The sequence below is a fragment of the Psammomys obesus genome, unplaced genomic scaffold, assembly GCF_907164565.1.
Source record: "Psammomys obesus unplaced genomic scaffold, mPsaObe1.curated_primary_1811, whole genome shotgun sequence".
Classification (NCBI taxonomy): domain Eukaryota; kingdom Metazoa; phylum Chordata; class Mammalia; order Rodentia; family Muridae; genus Psammomys; species Psammomys obesus.
Genome location: NW_026596095.1, coordinates 1,796,095 through 1,822,077, shown reverse-complemented (window position 1 = coordinate 1,822,077; position 25,983 = coordinate 1,796,095).

The following is a 25,983-nucleotide window of genomic DNA, read 5'->3' as shown; positions in this document are numbered from 1 at the left end:
ATCACCTTCGCCTGTGTCCACTTTCTTGATTATCTTCTTTAGGTGTGTAGATTTCATTATGTTTATCATGTCTTATAGGTTTGGAATTGTAATGTCCTCTTGATGGAGTGAGTGTACCCTTAATCAGTATGAAATTACTTTCTTCATCTCTCTTGACTCAAGTCTATTTTGTCAAACACTATATTGACACCTGCTGGTTTCCTAATTTTTGCTTGGAATATCTTCTTTCATTCTTTTGCTCAAAAGTAGCTTCTTTCTTTGATGCATTTCTTCAAGGAAAAAACAAAGTCAATCCTGTTTTTTAATTTTGCTAGTCTGTGTCATTACAATAACCAAAACCACTAATGTAAGTCTAATCACTTAATTCATTTTCACAGTTTTGTGTTTTATTATTGATTTATTTATTATCATTTGCATAACACTCATTCTGGTATTGCCTTTTATTTCCTATATTCTTGTTGATATTGTTTCTTCAGTTTAAAGGATTACTTTCAGAATATTCTAGAGAAATAGAAGTGCAATAATAACTTTAAATTTGAATTTGATGCAATCAATGAGATAGTATAAAGGGCCACTTGAAGCAATTTAAGTATAGGACTAATGTGGTCATAGGAAAATTTATTTAAAAAAATATTGCATTTTAGTGTAGAAACACTGAAAGAGATCTATGCTGCTTTGTGTTCTGAAGATAACAAGGTAGGTGACAGGAATTTTCTAAATGCCTGACTGATTTTTATGTGATTTCTCAATTGTTTCTTTCAAGACAAATAATTTCCATTCTGGGTAATCATAATTAAAAAAAAAAGAAGTGTTGACTGGCTGCATTGTCTTCCTCTGTGGCCTAGTAAGGATGCCTCCCCTTGGGGGGGGGGGTGATCAAAAGAGCCAGCCACTGAGTTCATGTCAGAGACAGTCCCTGTTGCCCTTATTAGGGAACCCATTTAGAGTCTGAGCTGCCATGGGCTACATCTGTGCAGAGGTCTACATTCTAGATTACTATGAATGGTCCTTGGATGGAGTACCAGTGATAGGCTAGGTCAAATGAAAGAGGAGAAGGACCTTCCCTATGTGGGGGAAGGGCATGGGAAGAGAAAAGAAAGGGAGGGTGAGATTGGGAGGGAGGGAGTGGGCTATAGCTGGGATACAAAGTGAATAAATTGTAATGAATTTAAAAAAGAAATTTGAAAAAGAAGTGTTGGGCCAATAGCTTTTAACATCTAGATAGTGCTTATTAGAGACACTAAGTACATCACTCATTGACACAACTTCTGAAAACATCCTTGAGAGAAGCACTATTATAGTTCTTTTTATTTCCATTTCACTGAAGGAAACAAGACACAGAAGTCTTACAATTGCCTAGTGACAAGGTAGAATTTGAAACCAACGAATCAGGTTTTAAAGTCTGTGTCTTACGATGGGACAGCCTCCTTTTTAGTATAGATGCAAAGAGCACACATCGTGAATCTAGAGTGTTTTAAGTTAAACTCAGATTCACAACATACAAGTGTGTAGCCTTGAATTTAATTTCTCTCAGCCTCAGTTTCCTTCTTTGCATACTTGAATGATCTCTTATAGAGATCTTTATAATGGGGCTGAAAAAATGGCTTAGTGGTTAAAAGCGTTTGCTGATTATACTTGCTGCTTCTGTGTCAACTTTACACCAGCTGAAGTTATCAGAGGAAGGAGCCACAGTTGAGGAAATGCCACCATGAGATATAGGTATAAGGTATTTTCTCGTTAAAATGGTCCACGAGAAGAGGATCCCACTCATTCTGTGTTGTATCATCCCTGCCTGATGGTTCTGGGTCCCAAAAAAAGCAGGATGAGCAAGTGAGAAGCAAGCCAGTAAGCAGCACCCTTCCATGGCCTCTTCATCAACTGCCTCCAGCTCCCTGACCTGTTTGAGTTTCTATCCTAACAGCAATGTGGAAGCTGAATAAACCCTTTCCTCCCCAACTTGCTTTTTGGTCATGGTGTTTCATTGCAGCATTAGAAACCATAACTAACCCTCTGGCTCACTCAATCCTTTCTCCCACTCTTCTACAAGACTCCAACTTGGCCTATTGTTGGGCTGTGTGTATTTGCATCTATTTCCATCAGCTGCTGAATGAAGCCTCACAGAGGACAGTTACACTAGCCTACTGTCTGTAAGCAAAGCAGAGTATCTTTAATAGTGCCAGGGGTTGGCTCTTTCTCATGGGGTGAGACTCAAATTGGGCTAGTCTTTGGTTACCACTGGTTCAATCTCAAGAAGACCTACAGAATCAACTAACCTGAGCCCATTGGGCCTCACAGACACTGAACCACCAACCAAAGAACGTGCACAGGTTGGACCTAGAGCCCCTACACATATGTAGCAGATGTGCAGCTTAGTCATCATGAGTTCCCCAACAATGGAAGTCGAGGCTCTTTGCTGCCTGTCTTTGGATCACTTTCCATTAGTTGGGCAACCTTTTCTGGTCTCAATGGGCAGGATACTTGGTACTGCTGCGACTTGAGGTGCCAGGATGAGTTGGTACACCTTGGCCTCCGCCCTTTTTCTGAGAAGGAGAGAGTGGAATGTGGGAGAGGGGGCATGAGAATGGGACTGGGAGGAGAAGAAGGATGGGGCTAGGATCAGGCTGTAAAGTTATTAAATTGAAAGAAAGAAAGAAAGAAAGAAAGAAAGAGAGAGAGAGAAAGAGAGAGAAAGAAAGAAAGAAAGAAAGAAAGAAAGAAAGAAAGAAAGAAAGAAAGAAAGAAAGAAAGAAAGAAAGAAAGAAAGAAAGAAAGAAGTGATGTATGATGTATAGGTAAATTGTTTGGTAAGACCAGCTGAGTGCAGATAATCAACCAGCAAGGCAGTATTTTAATAGATAGATAATGCATATTCTTAAGCCTTAATTTAGAGCTTTTAACAAGTCTGATGTTCAAAAACACTAATCTTTAGCTCATGAAAAGTATGATAAATTTTATCAAACAATTCTTCCAGGCAATATTTCAACACATGAATTAATGTAACATTATCTTTTTTTTAAAGCTGAAAAATAAAGCACTTCAAAGTTTTCACATTGTGTTTTAAAATCACAAACTATCAGTGATATCAGGACAATATTAAATGTTACATTTCAGTTCCAATTACATTAGCAGCCTTCTAAATGAATGTAACTTAAACACTGTAGACATTAAATGAAAGGGCAATTATTTGGTAAACACCATTTGGCAATTGTGGTCAAATATAAAAGAACACATGGAACAGTCAATCAATGAAAAGCAGAACTGGATTTTCCTGAAGTTAGAAAAATAGTAGAAATTCTTTAAAATACAATTTTCTGTGCTAAAAATACATTTACTTATTTTTCCTATGTGAGTCTGCCACATATGTAGGGGTGCCTGCAGAGGCCAGAAGAAGGAGTTGGATCCCCCAGAGGTGGGATTACTGGTGCTTGTGAGCATCCTGACATGCATGATGAGAAGTGAACTTGGGTCCTTTGAAAGCGTCAGATGTTCTTCAACTGAGTCATCGCTCTGTCCTCTGAAACTGTAAGTACTGTGGTATGTAAAAGTTGTTTCACTGTTTATCAGAATAGCTACTCAATGATGTTGGGGAAAAAGTGAAAAAAAGATCTGACTAAATGTGTAACTTCATGTACTGCCACCATTCTTGATCCAAAGTCTACCGAACACACTTACAGTTAAACAGGTATCAAGAATTGAGGGGCTTTTCTCTATGGAGATGTTAAAAGGAATTACAGGATTAAGGTCGTGGTTAAATTTACATGTTTAAGATTTTTAAAAGGAATATCAGGACTAAGGTTGTGTTTTGGGGGGAAAGTCAAATCAGAATGTCTTGAATCAGGTTCTGGCAGAAATAGAGGACAATTTTATGGCTTGTAATTCAGTAAATCCTTTCTGTAGGTTAAAACCTGAGTGAAAGAAAGTAATAATTATTCCATTTGCTTCCATGTGGTGCATAGTGTTCTTTCATTCAGACACTGTGACAAATTAGGCCAATTTTTGTGTTGTTCCATAAATGTTCCAGAGTGTAAATATTGACATCAGTATTGGCAGACAGTATGTTTTACTAGAAGAAAAACCATAACTTAGCTGTAAATCTTATGCCTACTCAAATAAACATAAATATATGCTTGTGAAGACAGCATGTCTCTTTCCAGTAGGCACTTATGAAAGTAGTGCTGTCTAGCCATATCCACAGGCTCTTCATCTATGGGTTGAAGTTACTGAGAAACAAAAATGTTTGAAAAGAATCTGAATTTGTATTTAACATAAATATTTTATCATTAGTTACAAAAATTCACTATATTACCTATATACATAATAGTTACATTGTATTGGATATTCTCAGTAATCTAGAGAAGAAAAATATACAAAAGGCTATGTATGTATAGATTATGTGTAAATATTATGTGTAAATAAATATTTGTGGCATTTTCCTTAAGGGACTTGAGCACCCACAGTTTTTGGTATGAGAAGGACCTTGGAAAACATGCTCCAATGGTCAGTTTCAAAAGATGATGGCAATTTATTTTTTTATTTTTTTATTAATTACACTTAATTCATTTAGTATCCCCCCATAAGCCCCTCCCTTCTCCCCTCCCGATCCCACCCTCCCTTCCCTTTCTGCATGCATGCCACTCCCCAAGTCCACTAATAGGGGAGGTTCCCTTCTCCTTTCTGGTCTTAGTCTATCAGTTCTCATCAAAAGTGGCTGCATTGTCCTCTACTGTGGCCTGGTAAGGCTGCTCCCCCCTCAGGGGGAGGTGATCAAAGAGCAGGCCAATCAGATTATGTCAGAGGCAGTCCCTCTTCCCATTACTATGTAACCCACTTGGACACTGAACTGCCATGGGCTACATATGTGCAGGGGTTCTAGGTTATCTCCATGAATAGACCTTGGTTGGAGTGTGAGTCTCTGGGAAGTTCCCTGTGTTCAAATTTTCTTTTTCTGTTGCTCTCCTTGTGGAGACCCTGTCCTCTCCAGCTCTTACTATTTCCCACTTCTTACATAAAATTCCATTCACTCTGCCCAACACTTGGCCATCAGGCTCAGGATCTGCTTTGATAGTCTGCAGGGCAGAGGCTTTCAGAGGCCCTCTGTGGCAGGTTCCTAGGATGTTTCCTGTTTTCTTCTGGCTTTCAGAGGCCCTCTGTAGCAGGTTCCTAGGTTGTTTCCTGTTTTCTTCTTCTTCTGATGTCCATCCTCTTTGCCTTTCAGAATGGGGATTGAGCATTTTAGTTAGGGTCCTCTCTTTTGCTTAGTTTGTTTAGATGTACAGATTTTAGTGGGTTTTTCCTATGTTGTATGTTTATATGAGTGAGTATATACCGTGTGTGTCTTTCTGCTTCTGGGACAACTCACTCAGGATGATCCTTTCCAGGTCCCACCATTTACCTGCAAATTTCATGATTTCCTTATTTTTCATTGCTGAGTAATACTCCATTGTATAGATGTACTACAATTTCTGCATCAGTTCTTCAGTTGAGGGGCATCTGGGTTGTTTCCAGCTTCTGGCTATTACAAATAAAGCTGCTACAAACATGGTTGAGCAAATGTCCTTTTTGTGTACTTGAGCCGCTTTTGGATATATGCCTAGGAGTGGTATGGCTGGATCTTGGGGAAGCGCTATTCCTAGTTGTCTGAGACAGCGCCAGATTGATTTCCAGAGTGGTTGTACAAGTTTACATTCCCACCAGCAGTGGAGAAGGGTTCCCCTTTCTCCACAACCTCTCCAACATGTGATGTCACTTGAGTTTTTGATCTTGGCCATTCTGATGGGTGTAAGGTGAAATCTCAGGGTTGTTTTGATTTGCATTTCCCTAATGGCTAATGAGGTTGAGCATTTCTTTAAGTGCTTCTCTGCCATTCGATATTCCTCTGCAGAGAATTCTCTCTTTAGCTCTGTTCCCCATTTTTTAAGTGGATTACTTGGTTTGCTGCTTTTCAGCTTCTTTACTTCTTTATATATACTGGATGTGAGTCCTCTGTCAGATAAAGGGTTGGTGATGATTCTTTCCCAATCTGTAGGCAGTCGCTTAGTTTTGATGACGGTGTCTTTTGCTTTGCAGAAGCTTTTCAATTTCATGAGGTCCCATTTATTGTTTGTTGCTCTTAGAGCCTGTGCTGTTGGTGTTCTGTTCAGGAAGTTTTCTCCTGTACCAATGAGTTCTAGGGTATTCCCCACTTTTTTTTTCTAGCCGATTTAATGTGTCTGGTTTTATGTTGAGGTCTTTGATCCACTTGGACTTCAGTTTTGTGCAAGGTGATAAGTATGGATCTATTTTCATTTTTCTACATGTAGACATCCAGTTGGACCAGCACCATTTGTTGAAGATGCTATCTTTTTTCCATTGTATGGATTTGGTGTCTTTGTCAAAAATCAGCTGTCCATAAATGTGTGGGTTTATTTCTGGGTCCTCTGTTTGGTTCCATTGATCCACCATTCTGTTTCTATGCCAGTACCATGCAGTTTTTATAACTGTTGCTCTATAGTACAGCTTGAGATCAGGGATGGAGATACCTCCAGAAGATCTTTTATTGTAGAGGATTGTTTTAGCAATTCTCGGTTTCTTGTTATTCCATACGAAGTTGAGAATTTTTCTTTCAAGCTCTGTAAAGAATTGTGTTGGTAATTTGATCGGAATGGCATTAAATCTGTAGATTGCTTTTGGTAAGATGGCCATTTTTACTATGTTAATCCTGCCAAGCCATGAGCATGGGAGATCTTTCCATCTTCTGATATCTTCTTCTAATTCTTTCTTCAGAGACTTGAAATTTTTTCATACAAGTCTTTGACTTCCTTTATTAGGGTTACTCCAAGGTACCTTATGTCATTTGTGGCTATTGTGAAGGGTGTTATTTCCCTAATTTCTTTCTCAGCCCTTTTGTCTTTTGTATACAGGAGGGCTACTGATTTTTTTTTTTGAGTTAATATTGTATCCAGCCACTTTGCTGAAGGTGTTTATCAGCTGTAGGAGTTCCCTGGTAGTGTTTTTGGGGTCACTCAGGTATAATATCATATCATCTGCAAATAGTGATAATTTAACTTGTTCCTTTCCAATCTGTATCCCCTTGATCGCCTTCAACTGTCTTATTGCTCTAGCAAGGACTTTCAGCGCTATGTTGAAGAGATTTGGAGACAGTGGGCAGCCTTGTCTTGTCCCTGATTTCAGTGGGATTGCTTTAAGTTTCTCTCCATTCAGTTTGATGTTGGCTATAGGCTTGCTGTATATCGCCTTTACTATGTTTAGATATGTGCCTTGTATCCCTGATCTCTCCAATACTTTAAACATGAATGGATGTTGGATTTTGTCAAATGCTTTTTCAGCATCTAGGGAGATTATCATGTGGTTTTTTTCTTTCAGTTTGTTAATATGGTGGATCACATTGATGGATTTCCGTATATTGATCCACCCTTGCATACCTGGGATGAAGCCTACTTGGTCATGGTGGATGATATCTTTGATGTGTTCTTGTATTCGGTTCGTGAGTATTTTGCTGAGTATTTTTGCATCGATGTTCATAAGGGAGATTGGCCTGAAATTCTCTTTCTTTGTTGAGTCTTTGTGAGGTTTAGGTATCAAGGTGACTGTGGTTTCATAGAATGAGTTTGGTAATGTTCTTTCTGTTTCTATTTTGTGGAATATTTTGAAGAGAATTGGTGTTAGCTCTTCTTTGAAGGTTTGGTAGAATTCTGTGCTGAAGCCATCTGGTCCTGGGCTCTTTTTGGTTAGGAGACTTTTGATGACTGCTTCTATTCCTTTGGGGGATATAGGGCTATTTAATTGATTTTCCTGGTCCTGATTCAGCCTTAGTAAGTCAAATCGATCAAGAAAATTGTCCATTTCATTTAGATTTTCAAATTTAGTGGCATATAGACTTTTGAAGTAAGTCCTAATGATTGTTTGGATTTCCTCAGTGTCTGTAGTTATGTCCCCCTTTTCATTTCTGATTTTGTTGATTTGGGTAGTGTCTCTCTGCCTTTTAGTTAGCTTGGCTAAGGGTTTGTCGATCTTGTTGATTTTCTCAAAGAACCAGCTCTTGGTTTCATTGATTCTTTGAATTGTTTTATTTGTTTCTAATTGATTGATTTCAGCCCTGAGTTTGAGTATTTCCAGCCATCTACTCCTTTTTGGTGTGTCTGCTTCTTCTTTTTCTAGGGTTTTTAAGTGGGCCATTAAGTTGCTTGAATGAGCTGTCTCGAATTTCTTCTTGAAGGCACTTAGTGCTATGAACTTTCCTCTCAGGACTGCTTTCATTGTGTCCCGCAAGTTTGGGTATGTTGTGTCTTCATTTTCATTGAGTTTTAGGAAGATTTTAATTTCTTTCTTTATTTCTTCCCTGACCCAGCTGTCTTTTAGTAGCAAGTTGTTCAGTTTCCATGTATGTGTAGGCTCTTTGCTATTTCTGTTGTTATTGAGGTCCAGCTTCATTCCATGGTGATCAGACAGGATACAAGGGATCATTTCAATCTTCTTGTATCTGTTGAGGCTTGCTTTGTGACCAACTATATGGTCTATTTTGGAGAAGGTTCCATGAGGTGCTGAGAAGAAGGTAAATTCTTTTGTGTTTGGGTGTAAAGTTCTGTAAATGTCTGTTAGGTCCATTTGATTCATTACCTCTGTTAGAGATATTGTTTCTTTGTTTAATTTCTGTTTAGTTGACCTGTCCTTTGTTGAGAGTGGGGTGTTGAAGTCTCCCACTATTAGTGTGTGTGGATCTATGTGTGGTTTAAGTTTTATCAATGTTTCTTTCACAAATGTGGGTGCCCTTGTATTTGGGGCATAGATGTTCAGGATTGTGATGTCTTCTTGGTGGAATTTTCCCTTGATGAGTATGAAGTGTCCTTCCCCATCTCTTTTTATTAATTTTGGTTGAAAGTCTATTTTATCAGATATTAGAATGGCTACTCCTGCTTGCTTCTTGGATCCATTTGCTTGGAAAGCCGTCTTCCATCTCTTTACTCTCAGGTAATGTCTATCTTTGTGACTTAGGTGTGTTTCTTGTATACAACCGATTACTGGGTTTTGTTTACATATCCATTCTGTTAGTCTGTGTCTTTTTATTGGAAAATTAAGTCCATAAATATTGAGAGAGATCAGTGACCAGTGGCTGTTAGATCCTTTGAATTTGATGTTAGCTGTGGTCATATGATTGTGTGCTTGGTTGCTTTTTGTTTTACTGTAGTGGGGTTATTTATTTCCTCTGTTTTCTTGAATGTAGCTAGTTTTCTTGGGTTGTATTTTCCCTTCTAGTGTCTTCCGTAATGCTGGATTTGTTTGTAGGTATTTTTGAAAATTTTTTTTTTTGTCAGTGAATATCGTGTTTTCTCCATCTATTAGGCCTGAGAGTTTTGCTGGGTATAGTAGCCTGGGCTGACATCTGTGTTCTCTTAGGGTCTGCATGATATCTGTCCAGGCCCTTCTGGCTTTCATAATCTCTGTTGAAAAGTCCGGTGTGATTCTAATGGGTTTGCCATTATATGTTACTTGGCCTTTTTCTCTTGCAGGTTTTAGTATTTTTTCTTTGTTCTGTATACTTACAGTTTTGATTATTATGTGGCGGGAGGATTTTCTTTTCTGGTCTAATTTATTGGGTGTTCTATAGGCCTCTTGTATTCTTATTGGCCTCTCCTTTAAGTTAGGGAAATATTCTTCAATGATTTTGTTGAAAATATTTTCTGGGCCTTGGTGCAGGAAATCTTCTTTTTCCTCTATTCCTATTATTCTTAGATTTTATCTTTTCATATTGTCTTGGATTTCTTGGACGGTCTGTGTCAGGAATTTTTTAGATTTAACATTTTCTTTGACAGATACATCTATTTCTTCCATTGTATCTTCCACACCTGAGATTCTTTCTTCCATTTCTTGTAGCCTATTGGTTATGCTAACCTCCGTAGTTCCTGCTTTCTTCCCTAAGTTCTTTCTCTCCACAATTTCTTCCATTTGTGGTTTTTTTTTTTTTTTTTAATTTTTCCAATTCTGTCGTCAGGTCTTGAGCTATTTTGTTGGTTTCCTTCACCGGTCTGACTGTATTTTCATGTTTTTCTGTCAGTTCCTTCAGCTGTTTGTTTGAACAATCCTCTGTTTCTTTTATTTCATTCAGTGATTTAAGCATTTCCTCTCTAAAGTCTACAAACTGTTTGGCTGCAGCTTCCTGTATTTCTTTTCGTATTTTATTTGTTTCCTCTGTTATCTTCTTCATGAGCATAGATGTTAGGTCATCTTCTTGAATTTCAATTATGCTGTGGTGTCTAGGGCTATTTGTCCCTGGATAACTGGGTTCTGGAGATTCCATATTGCTCTGGCTTTTGTTGGTTGAACTTTTACGCTGTCCTCTACCCATTGGGCTATCTTAGTTGTTTGAAGTTAGTTTCTGGTTGTTCCTGGACTATTTTAGTGGAGAGAATCCCTTTGGCAGGAAGATGGTTTTTCCTGAAAGAAGCCTTCTCAGCTTTTTGGGTATAGTCACTGGATGGCCTGTGTTTTTCAGGATTTGCTACAGCTCACCTCAGGCATACAGACCTGGGTGGTAACTGTGGTCCTGATTAGTCAAGAGGGCTCTCCTCTCACCGGGAGAAGTCCTGGAGACAGCTGCTTTGCTTCTGGGTTTCTTGCTGTAAATTTAGTGATCAGCTGCTGTGACCTGTGTGTCCCGTGGTTTGGTCCGTTTTGTTAGGGATAACTGGTTGCCCCTTGGAGCAGTATCTAGGGGGGTTGATCTCAGGGTTCCCAGTGTTTTATAGGTCTGAGGTTGGGGCTCTGTGCCCCAGAACCCAAGAGGTAATCTGTGGGGGGCGAGTACTGCTCTCCTGGTAACAGCAGGCTATCTGGGGCACAGCAGTTCCCTGGGTTGGGTCAGTCTGTGGGACCTTTTCCAGGGATATACTGGGTTGCCTAAGTCTGTCCCCTTTGCTTTGTTCCTTGTTCTTTGTGAGGGTTTCTCCAGACAGTGACTCTAAGACTCTGGTATTTTGGGGCACACAGTTCTGTCTGTAAGGAGTAGTTGATACAAAGCAGGCCTCTGGGCTGGGGGAGCATGCGCCTACCTGCTAGTCTGTGGGAGCTGGGTTCCCAATAACTCTGTGATGGCTGGGCGTACTCGCCTGTTTGCGATCTGTGGTCTGCTATACTTTCCCCAGGCAAAGCCTAGGTGACCCCATCAGCACGGTTTCTTCCTTCCCTGTGGGGCCCTCTCTGGACAGGGGTTCCCAGTCTCTGTTGCACTGGAGCATACAGCTGCTCTGTACTGGTGAGCTGGGTGCACAGCTCTCTGTGCGGCGGGAGCTCAGTTGTGCTGGCAGTGGGTACCTGCGTTCCGCGAGACCTTCCAGGGAAAGACTGGCTGACCCATGATCAGACTCGCAACTTTGCTTCCCCGTGGGGTTTTCTTGTTACTGGGGCTCTCAGTCTCAGGCACTCTTGTGCCCACCGATCAGCCTGGGAAAGTAATCGGGACACGCAGGCTTGCAGCCCCAGCCCGGAGACCCAATGCCCGAGTTACCCGGGATTTCTTCTGGGTTCTGGCTGGGCAGCTGTGAGTGGACCCGACCGATTCCCACTCTGTGGGAGCCTCCCCTCACCTGGGAAATCGGATCGCTGTAGTTTTAGGGCCCAGAGTTCAGTCTCCTGGTCGCTGCACGGAGAGTGCTGTCCCGCTTTTCAGACACAGGGCTCTCCCAGTGCCGCCATCTTGGCTCCCAGATGGCAATTTATTTTAATTGGGCAGCAATTACAAGTTGATTTGGTTTTTACTAAATTCTGTATCACATCCTTTGTACTGACGTATGTATACTGCTAAATAATACAGCTACAGAACACTTAATATTAATTTTACTAAACTAAGTTTTATTGTAGAAAAATACATAACTTTTAAAAGTGCATAAGCTTTATTAATATTTAGTGGAATTCTACTTTCCATTTGAATCATATGGGGGAAAAATCAAAATCAAAAATCCAATGAGACATGAAAACAAATGTGGAGGAAACTATACAACAAATGTTCTATAGTAGTTATATTTTTAAATATGCTTCAGCCAATTAAGATTTAGATAATGAAAAAATTGTATTGGCTAGAAATAATTAAAAACTAACATTTGTTTTACAGATCAATAATATCAATCAACACCTGTGTGTTTATCCCAAGGCAAGTTACTAATGTGGAAATTAGGTCAATCCATAAAACAACATGAGATTATTTGGTTGCTAATATTCTTTTTTACAGATGTGGAAAAAGATGACAGCTGCAAGATTAAGTCATCCTACTTAATACAGAACAAAAGTATATCTCTTGTACAAAGCTCTGTATCTCTATAATCCTGAGGCTTATCTTGGATATCTTTGCTAATCCTTCTTCTTCTAAGGCATTTCTGCTAGGCAACCCATTAGTCACAGTGTTTGGATTTTGAGACATTCTAACACTAGGATGTGGACCCAGAGAGTACTGTGTATTTTAGAGAAGATAATACAATACAGTGTTAGATATGTGAGAGGAGATAAACCATACCCTGCTTTTGGTATAAACAAAATAAAGCAGAAGAAGGTGAGTGTAGCGATCAGAAAGGTTTAATCACATAATGTTCTGTCTGTGTTGAAATATAAAGTTAATAGCTTCACACAAAAGCAACTATTAAATAATATTCTTACTGAACAGATCCTTCAAAAGACAGGCTGCATTTCACAATCTGTATTTCATAAAACAAAGGCTGAGTTTAGGCAAAGCACACTTTTAGATTTCTCTCAATGGAGTTATACTTTAAACTTCAACTATGTTCTCATTTTCAGGACTATTTATTATATTTTTATTTATTAAAACTAAGACAATATATTTTTATGGTATTTTTCCTTCTCCTCCAACTTCTCTAAGATCTCTCTCTCCTTCCTACCTACCAAATTTCCTGTGTATTTTCCCTCTCTAAAAAAAAATAATAATAAGGTACCATAAAACAGAATAAATGTGAGAACACTGTAGTTCAGTACTACACCACAACTAACAGAATCAAAATGATGACATGACATAATTATTTTTTTTTTCAGAAATTTGATAAGAACTTGGAAAAAATACAAAGCTTTTAGCTTCTCTTTCATACTTCAAGGAACAAAACAAAACAAAACAAAAGAAACAGTAAAACCTAAAATATAGACCCAAACTTACTTAAGAAGAAAAGATCTCCATCAAACCAAATATCTAATAATACTAGAAATGAACTAAGTCTTCAATATTAAAGTAATAGCTAAAAGGACTCTACACCTAAATAATATAGTGTAGTCATTAAACATTTGTCTTTTTTTTTTTTTTTTAGCTGGGGCATAATTAAAAAATAAATATAATAGTATAATCATGAATAACTAAGTGATGAATGTGTATGATATGGAATAATCACAGGCTAGTAAAACTAACTTATCTGTTCTTTTTTTTAATTTTATTTTTTTCTTCTTAGTTACATTTTATTAACTCTGTATCCCAGCTATATCCCACTCCCTCATTCCCTCCCAATCCCACCCTCCCTCCCTCATCTCCACCCTGCCCCTTTCCAAGTCCACTGATAGGGGGGACCTCTTCCCCATTCATCTGATCCTGTTTTATCAGGTATCTTCAAGACTGGCTACAAGGTCCTCCTCTGTGGCCTAACAGGACTGCTCCTCCCTTGGGGGGTGGGGAGGTCAAAGAGCCAGCCATTGAGTTCGTGTTAGAAATAGTTCTTGTTCCCCTCACTGTGGGAAACCAATTGGTCACTGAGCTACCACGGGCTACATCTGAGCAGAGGTTCTAGGTTATATCCATACATGGTCCTTGGTTGAGTAACTTATCTGTTCTTTCACCCATTTTTTTCTTTTTTCTTTAATCTGTAGCAAGAATACTCAAAATTTAGATAATCTTCATACTATATAAATGAATAACAAGAAAGCAAAGCAAATAAATTATTTTATACACACACATTTGTAAACATAGCATTGTCAATAAAACCACAAACATTCCTACAAATACTAGGCATAAATCAATATACTACTCATAAATATATAGAAAATGCCATTTAAACACTTTTACATTTATCATTTCTTTTATTTAAATATTAATGTCACTAATTTCTCTCCTAGACACTCATTTTCCTAAATCTGCTATAACCATAGAGGACAAAAGTGATTAAGTTTAGTTTTGTCATGGAATATTTTGTTTTCTCCATCTATGTTGATTGAAAGCTTTGCTGGGTATAATAGTCTGGGTTGGCATCTGTGGTCTCTTAAAGTCTGCATGACATCTGACCAGGCACTCCTGGCTTTTATAGTTTCTGTTGAGAAGTCTGGTGTGATTCTGATAGGTCTACCTTTATATGTTATTTGGCCTTTTTCCCTTGCCTCTTTTAATATCTTTTCTTTGTTCTGTAGATTTAGTGTTTTGATTATTATGTGAAGTGAGGAGTTTTTTTCTGGTCTAGTCTAGTTGGTGTTCTGTAAGCCTCTTACCTCTTGTATGTTTAAGTTGGGAAATTTTTCTTCTGTGATTTTATTGAAAATATTTTGTGGATCTTGGAACCTGGAATCTTCTTTTTCATCTATTCCTTTTATTCTTAGATTTCATCTTTTCATGGCATCCTTAATTTCTTGGATGTTTTGTGTTTGGAAATTTTCCGATTTTACTTTTTCTTTGAAAGATGTATTGATTTCTGCAAGTGTATTTTCAGTGCCCGAGATTCTCTCTTCTATCTCTTGTGTGCTGTTGGTTATGCTAACTTTTGTGGTTCCTGATCTTTTCTCTAAGTTCTCCAGCTCCAGGGTTTTTCTCTGTTTGTGTTTTTTTTTTAATTGATTCTAATTCCTCTCACCATACCTTCATCTATTTGAATGTGGATTTCTGTCTTTCCATAATGGCTTCTATTTGTTTGTTTGTTTGTTTCCTCTCTATATGCCACTAATTGTGCCTCACTTTTTTGGCTGTATTTGCCTGTATTTATTTGAGAGCTTTGTTCATATCTTCCTATATGCCTCTGCTCGTGCCGCTACCTGTTCCTCTATTTATTTGTTTGGCTGTATTTACCAGAATTTCTTTGAGAGCTTTTTTCATTTCCTCTTTATGTGCATCTAATATGTGGATAATCCTAGAATAGATAATTTTCCTGTGTTTCCAATGAATTATCATGTCCACTGATTTTTGGGGTTGCTGGTGAAGTCATGATGTCCTGATTTTCATTGCATATGTTCTTATGCCTACCTCTAGCTATCTGCTTATCCATAACATTCCCTGATTGTACCTGGAATCTGTACTTCAGACTGGGTCTGTCTATCTCTGGTGTCTGTAGTATTCTTCAGGAAGATGAGAGAGGTCCACTGGTTCAAGAGTGGGTGTTGGTGTTTCAGCTGTAGTTGAGGGAGGAAGATTGCAAGTGCACAAGTGTGGGTGAGCAAGTACAGGCCTGTGCGGGAAGTGTGCCTTAAAGGACAGGGTGCTAGAGCATGTAGGTACCTGGAATGTGATGCGTAAGTGCAGGAGGGGGTGCTGGTGCTGGCATTATTCCTGGGAGCAAGGCTTATGAGCAGGTGCCCTGAATATATCAGTGGCCCAGAGGCCTGTTGTACTGTCCTCCTGGTTTTCAGATCTGTCTGGGCTCCAGCAATTGTTTTCTTGGACTCCTCAGAACAGGGGCTTCAATGTTGAGAATGCTGTCCCAAGGATCCCTATGTTGCCCACAGTGGGGGTGTCGGTGGGAGGGACCCAATGTCTGGTTGCTAGTGCAGAGGGACCCTGGATCTGGGGCTTTGTATGCATTCACTTGAAGGTGCACTCACTCCCTACCTGACCTAGTCAGTAAGCATAGGGTTCCCCATGTTCTCTACTCACAGATTTGGGCCTGCAGGGGCAAATGAGAGTGTAGGAGATCCACCAGCTCAGTGGTGTCCACTGTTTGCCACCTGTGCAGGGAAACACTTACTTGGATTAGCCACTTCTTCTGTCTTAGTTACTGAGCATGGATGGTCCTGGTAGGGCTAGCCACCATCTCACCGCCACTGCGGACCTTGGGGGAATGGTACAGATACCAGCCCGGAGGCTCTGGGAAGCCTGTACATCTGCTTCCTGCCACTGCCAGAGAAATGAGCGCCCCATCTCTGCTGTCTTAGTTACCAAGCACTGAGGATCCTGCCTGGGGTAATCACTGTGCTTGGGGCAAGGGGAAGTGCAGCAGGGTTGAATATTTGCATTATCGGTCCACTGATACATCCACGGGTAACCTGGATCCAAACTGTCCCAGCTCACAGGTTGTCCCCTCTCAATCAGGAAGCCTCAGTGTCAATGTTCTGGCTTCAGCTGCCCCCCTACTTACTAATTTCAGAGTTTTGGATCATGTGCCCCTCAGTTGAGGTGCTCACTGGTCACTGCCATCTTGGACTCCTAGAGGACAAAAATGAACATGACCTTGTCATTCACTTCTCTTTCTCCAGTAATGGAAAATCACTTGTTTCTGTGCCATCCATAGTAACAGACAGTCATGGTTAATCTCTATTGTCAACTTAACTGCATTTGGAATCACTTACAAAAAAACACCTCTCATTCTGTCTGTGATAATATTTCCAAGGAAGGAAATGAAAATGAGAGAGAATGGTGTAGCTAAACAAAGGTTAAAAGCTAGGAAACATTTGAAAATCCAAAGGGTGTCTGAAAACAAACAAAGTAATCCTAGCTCTGTATGCCCTTAATTCAGCCCAATTTACACACTTTCATTCCTCAGGACAGGACAGCTGTGATTTTTATACTTCCAGTTTGGTTTGTTTCTTCTATGTTTGCTTTATTTTTCTTAGTTTCTATGGGCTTTTTATAACTTGAAAACAAGAGAGTGGAATAAACATGCACAAATGTATGCCAGTTTGTATGAAAAGCTAGAATAAGGGCACTGGGTAGCAAGTTAAAATTGTCAGTTATGTCTGTATGTCTTCAACTCTTTTCTGATGTTGATTTACTTTCTTTCACATGACTATTGAGTTTCACTTAAAACTGGAATGAGATGTGCCAGCAGAATGGAAAAATCAAAGACATTCCAAGCTTAAGAATAGTTAAGAGGGTGCTACAGCCTGAATACAAGGTGATAAATTATAATAAACAAATAAATTAATTAATTTAAAAATAAGATAATAAACAAATCAAAAAAGTGTCTTTCCAGGCCAGTGGGGGTGGGGGAGAAGAATAGTTCAGTAAGTGAAGCAATGCAAGATGGAGAAATCTACATACTATAACTGCAAAAGAAAGATTCCTCATAGAGCTTAAATAAGCCCCAAGATAATGGCCACTGTATAAGAAAGTACATTAGTCTTCTGACCTGGGGAAAGTAAACTCTACTAACAATCTGAACCAATTTGGCAGTAGAATCTTCCAGAGCTTCTCTCTGTACATGCCAGCTCAACAATTCATTGAATTTGACCTCATGAAATCCAAAGCATAGAAACCAGCCAAGTAATCTAGACATTAGACATCTGACCTGTGGAATTATGAGATAATAAATTTGTAGGTGCTTCAAGCTATTAAATTTGTGGTGATTTGTTGTAGCGGTATAAAAAACTAATATACTAATGTAGGACCTTCATCACTAGCCCCACAGCAGGGCCATTATATGGCTATAATCATATTGAGAACTGAACTAAGTTGAGACCAACTGCTAATCTACGTGATTACTTTATGTTTTAAGTCAACAAAATTCTGGGTGATTTGTCAAGCATCAATAAATAACTCACTTAAAAAGATATGTAGTGAATGACAATATTATAACTCCAAAACATTTGGAAACAGAGGAGCCTATGGGCTTCCTCTGAACAAGTGGTCTAGGTCCTCTCCATACAAGGTCCTTGGTTGGAGTATCTCTGCAGGAACTCTCGGGCCGAGTTTTTTTTTTTTTTGGCTCTGTTGTTCTCCTTGTGGAGTTCCTGTCCCCTCCAGGTCTTTCTATTTCTTCTCTTCTTCCAAAAGGTTTCCTGAACTCTGCCCAAAGTTTGGCTATGAGTCTCAGTATCTCCTTCCATACCCTGATAGGTAGTCTTTCAGAGGTCCCCTGTGGAAAGCTCCTTTCCTGTGACTTGTCTTCTCCTACTTCTGATGTCTATCCTGTTTGCTCTTCTGAATGAGGATTGAGCATCTTCCATAGGGTCACTGTCAAAGTGGGTTCCCTAGTAATGAGTACAGGGGCTGTCTCTGACATGAACTCAGTAACTGGCTCTTTGATCAGCTCTCCATGAGGGGCGAGGGGTGAGAGGTACAGCCTTGCTAGGCCAAAGAGGAAAATGATATAGCCAGCCCTGATGAGACCTGATAGTTTGGGGTGAGATAGACGGAGAAGAGGTCCTCCCATCAGAGGACTATGGAAAGAGCATAGGGGAAAAGGAGGGAGGGTGCAAGGGACTGGGATCAGATGAGGGAGGGGCTGCATCGGGCATGCAATGTGAATAAATGTAGTAGATAGATAGATAGATAGATAGATAGATAGATAGATAGATAGATAGATAGATAGATAGATAGAAAATGCCCTAAAGTAGAAATAAAAAAATCAAAATTAAAATATTAGTACGGAATGTTTATTTTAAATAATTTCCAAATGTCACCACTCACAAATTTAATGTCAAAATCTTTACTGTTCAAATATTAGTGGTTAGTGAGAGAGTAAAATTAAAGAAAACAATTTAACAGCATTAAAATAGATACAATCTAAAAAAATCTAAAACAAATAGAATTGGAGTGGAGTGATGAGTGGAAACTTTAAAAAGCAGAAAGGAGATATGGACATGGCAAGGTATGCTTGAAATCCCAGCACTCAAGAGAGGCAGAGTCAGGAAGATCAAGAGTTCAGAGAAAGATGATCAACCCTCACTCAGAAAGGCAAACACGATGGACATCAGAAGAGGGAGAAAATGGGAAACAGGACAGAAGCCTACCATAGAGGGCCTTTGAAAGACTCTATCCAGCAAGGTATCAAAGCAGATGCTGAGACTCATAGTCAAACGTTAGGCAGAATGCAGGGAATCTTATGAAAGAAGAGTGAGATAGAAAGACCTGGAGGGGACAGGAGCTCCACAAGAAGAGCAACAGAACCAAAACATCTGAGCACTGGGGTCTTTTCTGAGAATGATACTCCAACCAAGTACCATGCGTGGAGATAACCTTGCACAGATGTAGCACATGGTATCTCAGTGTCCAAGTGGGTTCCCTAGTAAGGGGAAAAGGGACTGTCTTTGGCATGAACTCAGTGGCTGGATCTTTGATCACCTCCCCCTGATGGGGGAACAACCTTACCAGGCCAAAGAGGAAGACAATGCAGCCAGTCCTGATGAGACCTGATAGACTAGGGTCAGAGGGAAGGGGAGGAGGACCTCCCCTATCAGTAGACTTAGGGAGGGTAATGGGAGGAGATGAGGGAGTGAGGGTACGATTGGGAGAGGATGAGGGAGGGAGCTACAGCAGGGATACAAATTGAATAAACTGTAATTAATAAAATAATTAATTAATTAACAAAAAAGGGTTCTGGGAAGCCAAGAGCAGTGTTGCACGCCTTTCATCCCAATACTCAGTGAGGCAGACATAGGGGATTCTCAGTGAGTTCGAGGCCAGCCTGGTTTACAAAAAGAGTCCTGGACAGCCAAGGCTACAGAAAGAAACCCTGTCTCAACAAAACAAAACAAAAAAAGAGTTCTGAGACCATTATTAGCTACATAATTAAATTTTGTTTAAAAAAAAACAAAAAAACACCACAACAAAAAACCCAAAAGAAGAACAACAACAAAGAACAAAAACAATTAAACCACCTAATACAGAAAGCTGTTAGGAGAAATAATGTTCTCATGTTCTGGTGATACAGGCACAACTGTATGAAACTCGAGAAGAGAACCTTAAGGTATCTGGAAAACAAATGTCTGTAGGCAAAGGTAAAATGAAGCTTTAGCATACACGGCTAATAGGACCTAAGAATGAACAGTCCAAGAAAAGCTGTATTCAGGGAGGATCTGAGGTGATGCTTCTTTGCAACATGATTATAGACTTTGAAATATACATGTATTATTTTCGGAAAACTTATTCCAAGAAAAGAAAATCATAGCACTTTTATAGTAAACAAAGAAAATTTCAAAATGTAAGCCCTATTGATTACCTAAGTAATGGCATAACTAAACTATGTAAACACACACACACACACACACACACACACACACATATATATATATGATTGACTTCTGAATATGCAACTTTCAAATATAACTAATCTTGCTGAAAGCATCAGGAGGAAGGCCACACTCAAGCTACCTCTCTTCTCCTCTAAGCTGAGCCAGAAACCTTAGCTGATCTTCCCCAGATGTAGGTCATAAAATCCTCATTCCAGAACCATCCTCCCCAGATCTGGAGGAAAGAAATGTTCTCATCACTGAAGTTTAAAAGAATCTCAACAAATAGGTTTTGTTAAGTATCCTTCTTCCCTGTTTATCACCATTTTGTCCTTCAATTATACTGCTGCACAACTGGAAACAAAAACAAAGAAGAAAAAACACACACACAATTCATCTGCTTCTTTGTAAGGAACTCAAACATGAACCATTCAAAGAAGAACAAAGCAGTACTACTTTTTCATATATATATATATATACATATACATATACATATATATACATATATATGAATAAATACAAATATATAAAGTATTAATTTCATCATTGAATAATTATTGTTTTCCTTTAGATTAGCACTTTTAATATTTTCTATTATAAATATATGTATGATAGATTTTTGTTTTGTTTTGTTTTTCAAGACAGGTTTCTCTGTGTCTAGCCTTGGTTGTCCTGAAACTCAATTTACAGGCTAAGCTGGCCTTGAACTCACAGAGATCCTATTGCCTCTGCCTCCCAAGTGCTGGCATTAAAGGCATAAGCCAATGTGCCTGGCGATAGATTATTTTTTAATTTAACCTGAAAATTAAAAGTTTCATTCCTCCTCAAAAGTAACCATAATTTACTACGTGCTATAGAGAACAAACAAAACCAAGAGAAAACCTTCATCTGGCCTGAAGTTCAAAAAATAATTTTCAGCAAAAGTCGTTTCTTGTGGATTAGAAGAGATTCATGGGACAGACTGATGAATGGAAGTATTCACTTCGTAGAGATATCGTGGGAAGTCAGCAAACAAACAAAGGCAGTTGGGCAAGTGTTTGGTCAGTGCTTAATCGCAGAAGTATTGAACAGTGAACAGTGAGAATACGTGCAAGTCACAGAGTAAGTTCTCAAGCTTCACCCACATTAATTTTTGGCTCATGTTTGTCACATCAGATCTCATCATCACTATTTCCCACTCTTAGGTACTTTACAATTTTTAAAAAAGTAACAGTTAATTTTATTATTCAAAAACTGAGAACGCATTTATTTACTTTAGTAGTACCTTATCCAAACACTCTACCCAAAATTATAGCAAAAGCACAGATAATTTTACATAATTAAGCTTCAGTAATTTAAATTTCTACTTCATATAAACATTACTTAATACAAGGTATGTGCTTGTTACTTTATTGCTTCAAATTAACATTTTGAACACTTTTAATTTTGGAGTTGTGTAAACGAAACAATTTAAAGGTGTTTTTGGCAGGTGTTTTGGCCAGTCTCATTGAATCTATTCATTAACACAAGAAGGCATTTTCCACAGCTACAGGCCAAACCAAAGATAAATCTTACTGGGTAAACATTCCTGTTTACTTCTCAAAAAATTATAAGATTTGTGATTTGAATATCTCATTTTGCACAGTACTTTTTTATGTCAAATCTTTAATAAGTAACATATAGGATCTAAGAATGATGGCCTCTGATATGCTAAGGGTAACTATAACAATGTAAAGTCATAAAATAAATTATTATTTATGTACCCGTTTTAGTCTGCATTATCATCATTTTATTTTAATATGAAATATAATTTTCTCCTAGAAAATTAATATGAACATACTTCATATTTAGTAATTATTTTAGGGTGTAAAATAAAAAATTGCAAAGTGGTTGTGTGCTGCAAAACTCTATCTTATTGAGAGCAAGCCTTTTTGTTCCTGACTACTCTGGAGATCAACTGACTAAACACATCCTACTTACATTACTGAAGACAGACAGATGCCTTACTTAAAAGAAAGTGAATAACATGCATAAACACTCTCACACAAATATCCATAATAGTGACTGACAATATACCTGAGCAATGAGTCCAACTAAATTAACATAGCTTGCTCATTACAGCTTGCTCAGCCTGCTTTCTTTCTTATCATTATTATTTTTTATATTATATACTTTTTCTAATTAATTTATTTTATTAATTACAGTTTATTCACTTAGTATCCCAGCTGTAGGCCCCTCCCCCAGCCTCTCCCTATCCCAGTCTCCCTCTCTCTTCTTCTCCTATGCCCCTCTACCAGTCCAATGATAGGGGAGGTCCTCCTCCCCTTCCATCTGACCATAGTCTATCAGGTCTCATCAGGACTTCAGCCTGCTTTCTTATGTAACCCAATACCACCAACAAAGGGCTGGCACAACCCTCAATGTGCTGGCTCCTTTTCTATCAATCACTAATTAAGAAAGTGCCTTCTAGCCAGATCTTATGAGGGCATTAACTCAATTGAGGTTCCTTCCTTTCACATAACTCTAGTTTATGTCAAATTGACTATATCTAGCCAACAAAATTAACCCTTTGTCAAACTGACACAAAATACATCACTGTTAAGCCAGAACCTTCTCTTTATTATTCTTCAAGATCATTCTTAGTATCAACATTACAACATAAACATTCCAAATTTAAAAGTCTGGTGTCTTTACAATGCAAACACTTAAGGATTTAGTCTCTCTTAAAATCCAAAGTCTTTTAAAATTCAAAAACTCTCAGTTGTGGCTACTGTAAAATAAAAGACAAATACTTTCTCACTTCAAGAGGGAGGAACCAGAACAATAATAACAATCAGAATAAAGCAAAACCAAATTCCAACAGAATAAATAACTCAATGCTCAATGTCTAGGATTAACTCATAATCTTCTGGGTTCCTGCAAAGAGCTTAGGTCACTTTTCTGGCTCTGCATTCTGCTTGTCTTCTAGGCTCCTGCTGCCTCCACTCCTCTGGTGCTGCTGTTCTTAGTGATCATCCCTTAAGAATGACAATTCCAAAATTCTGGGGTCTTCTGCATTTTGTAGCTTGGCTACACTTTCACCAATAGCCATTCCTGGGCTCTCTTTAGGAACTCCAAGGCCCATGGGGCAAGCCTCAGCAGCTCTCCATGATTTCATCACACCTTCAAAACCAGTACCACCTGGATGACTCTTACTACCAGGTTCTGCTATTATGACAAGGAACAACCCTGGCCACCTCTGCAACACAGCTTGTATGTGCTGACTTTCAGGAAGTGCTTCCCAGAAGAGTTCACCTCAATGATGCTGGTCTCTTCTTGATCATAGCTTATTTCTAGCCATAGATGACTATTTTCTGTTTTGCCAACTAAACGGAGGTTTTGCTTTAGTGGTTCTGGTCATTCTCTTGTTAATTACAGGTGATTCATCAGCTTTGGCTAACCAGACACCATAGATTCTTCACACAATTGGTCTGGTAGAATTTTTGCTTTCCTCTGAAACTTTGTAATCCAGGTCCCCAATAATCTGCATTGCTCTCATCATCATCATTATTATTATTATTATCATTATTTATTATTATTATTATTATTATTATTATTATTATTATTATTATTATTATCTTCCTAGCTCCTACAGAACAGCCCACTGATCTATAACAGCCAGTGACTTTTCTAACACAAAGATCAAAAGTTCTTTCACAATTCTCCCCAAAACAATATGGTCAGGTCTGTCACACCAATAACCCACAGTCCTGGTACCAAAATCTGTATTAATTAGGTTTCTCTAGAGGAACACAACTTATAGAATGAATACATTGGATTTATTAGAATGGGTCACAGGCGCAGGCTGTAGTCTAACTAGTCCAATAATGACTTTCTACCAATGGAAGGCCCAAGAAGCAGTAGCTGTTCAGTCTAAAAAGTCAGCTGTCTCAAGCGGTCTTCAGTATATGTCAGAATCCAAAATTAGTTGGATTTAATGCCAAGTCTTTGAAGGCATAGACTTGATAATAAGAATGACAACAAGAAGGGAATGAGAGAGAGAGCTTCTTTCTTCCCTTACAGGTGTGCTCTATCATTTTGGGGTTTTAATTAATTCTATATTTAGTCAAGCTGGCAACCAAGAACACCCATCAGTCATCTACTGATAAGCATGTGCCCTGCCCTTCAGAGTAGCTTGGTTCTGCTGTGAGATTCGCTTAGGAAAAAAACAAACAAATTTTCTTTTGCAAGTGGTTATCAATTGGTAATATCTCCTGGGTCAAGTATGAGGGTGTGTGTCCATTTTTCCTTTCAGCTCTAGCACCAAATATGATGCAGACTCATGTATACCTGTACGTGCTACATCAGACATGAGTGCATATCTGCAGCAATCCTACGGATTCAAAGGGCCTGGTTTCCTGGTGTCTTCCAACTGCTCTGGCTCTTACACACTTTCCATCTTCTCTTTCTCAGGTTTCCTGATCCCTGAGAAGAGGGATTTGATAAAGATATCCCTTTTTGGGGCTGAGTGTTTGAATGTCTACCATTCTTTACATATCATCTGGCTGTGAGTCTTTGCATTTGTTCCCATCTGCTGCAGGAGGAAGAATTTCTGATGATGGTGAACAAGGCACTGATCCAGTACTATAGCAGAATATCATTAACAGAATGTTCTGTTCCATTAACTGGACAGTAGTATTTGATTTTCCTATAGGCTTTTGGTCTATTTAGTTTCATGTTCTTGGTTATTCAAGTAGTGTTGTGTATAGGTTATATCTTGTGGAGTGGACTTTAAATCAAATCTGATATTGGTTGGTTATTCATTTAGGTCTTGTGCTAAATGGACTAGAATATTTTTAGGCAGGATATCATTTTAGAAAGAAGGGTTCATAGCTTCTATCTGTGGTGTTTACCTTTCTTTTATGGAAATGTGTAGAGTATCTTCCAGGACCAAGAACACTAGCCTTTAGTGGTGAAGGCTCTATGTAGGCATTAGCTTGACTTATCTATGTTCCGTGCTGTGTAGGTGTTGTCTTAAGCAACAAGGCCTTACTATCAGTTGTGGATACCTGCCTACAGCCTTGGCAACAGCCTAGGTGGTTTAGATGCTCCCTTGGGATCTCTTAATTAGATGCAATATAATTCAACTTAATTAGATGCAATATATTCCCAATACTAGACACTTTATTTAATGACAAGAGCTGTCCACAGGGCTCCATGTTTTCCTTATTTGATAATATAATTTAGAACACCTTCATATGTATGTATGTATGTATGTATGTATCTATCTATCTATCTATATAAACTTATATAAGTTTATATATATAAACTTCTAGTGTATTAAGTTTCCATACTAGCCCTCAAATGGCCCTTGGTTTTAAGTGTCTGTTTCCATATTCCTGCCCTTATAACCCCTCTTTCCTCCCAATCTGTTTGATTCTCCCATTATAGGACACCTCCTACTGCCCTTCTCTAACAATTTCCCCTTGATCTCCTCCCTAGCTCTTGAACTCTACACCTAACCTCTGTGGTTCTATGCATTGTAGGTTCCTTGTCATTGACTTAACAGCTAATATCTACATATAACAATCCTGTAAAATAAAAACTTGAGAACCCTGATCTCAAGTTGTACTATGGAGCAGCATTAATAAAAAATGGCATGGTACTGGCATAGAAAGAGACTGGAGGATCAATGGAATTTAATCAAAGGCCTGGATATAAATCCACACACCCATGGACACCTGATTTTTGACAAAGAAGCCAAAACCATTCAATGGAAAAAAAAAAAAAAAGACAGCATCTTCAACAAATGGTGCTGGTCTAACTGGCTGTCTACATGTAGAAAAATGCAAACAGATCCATACTTATCCCCCTGCACAAAAGTAAAGTCCAAGAGGATCA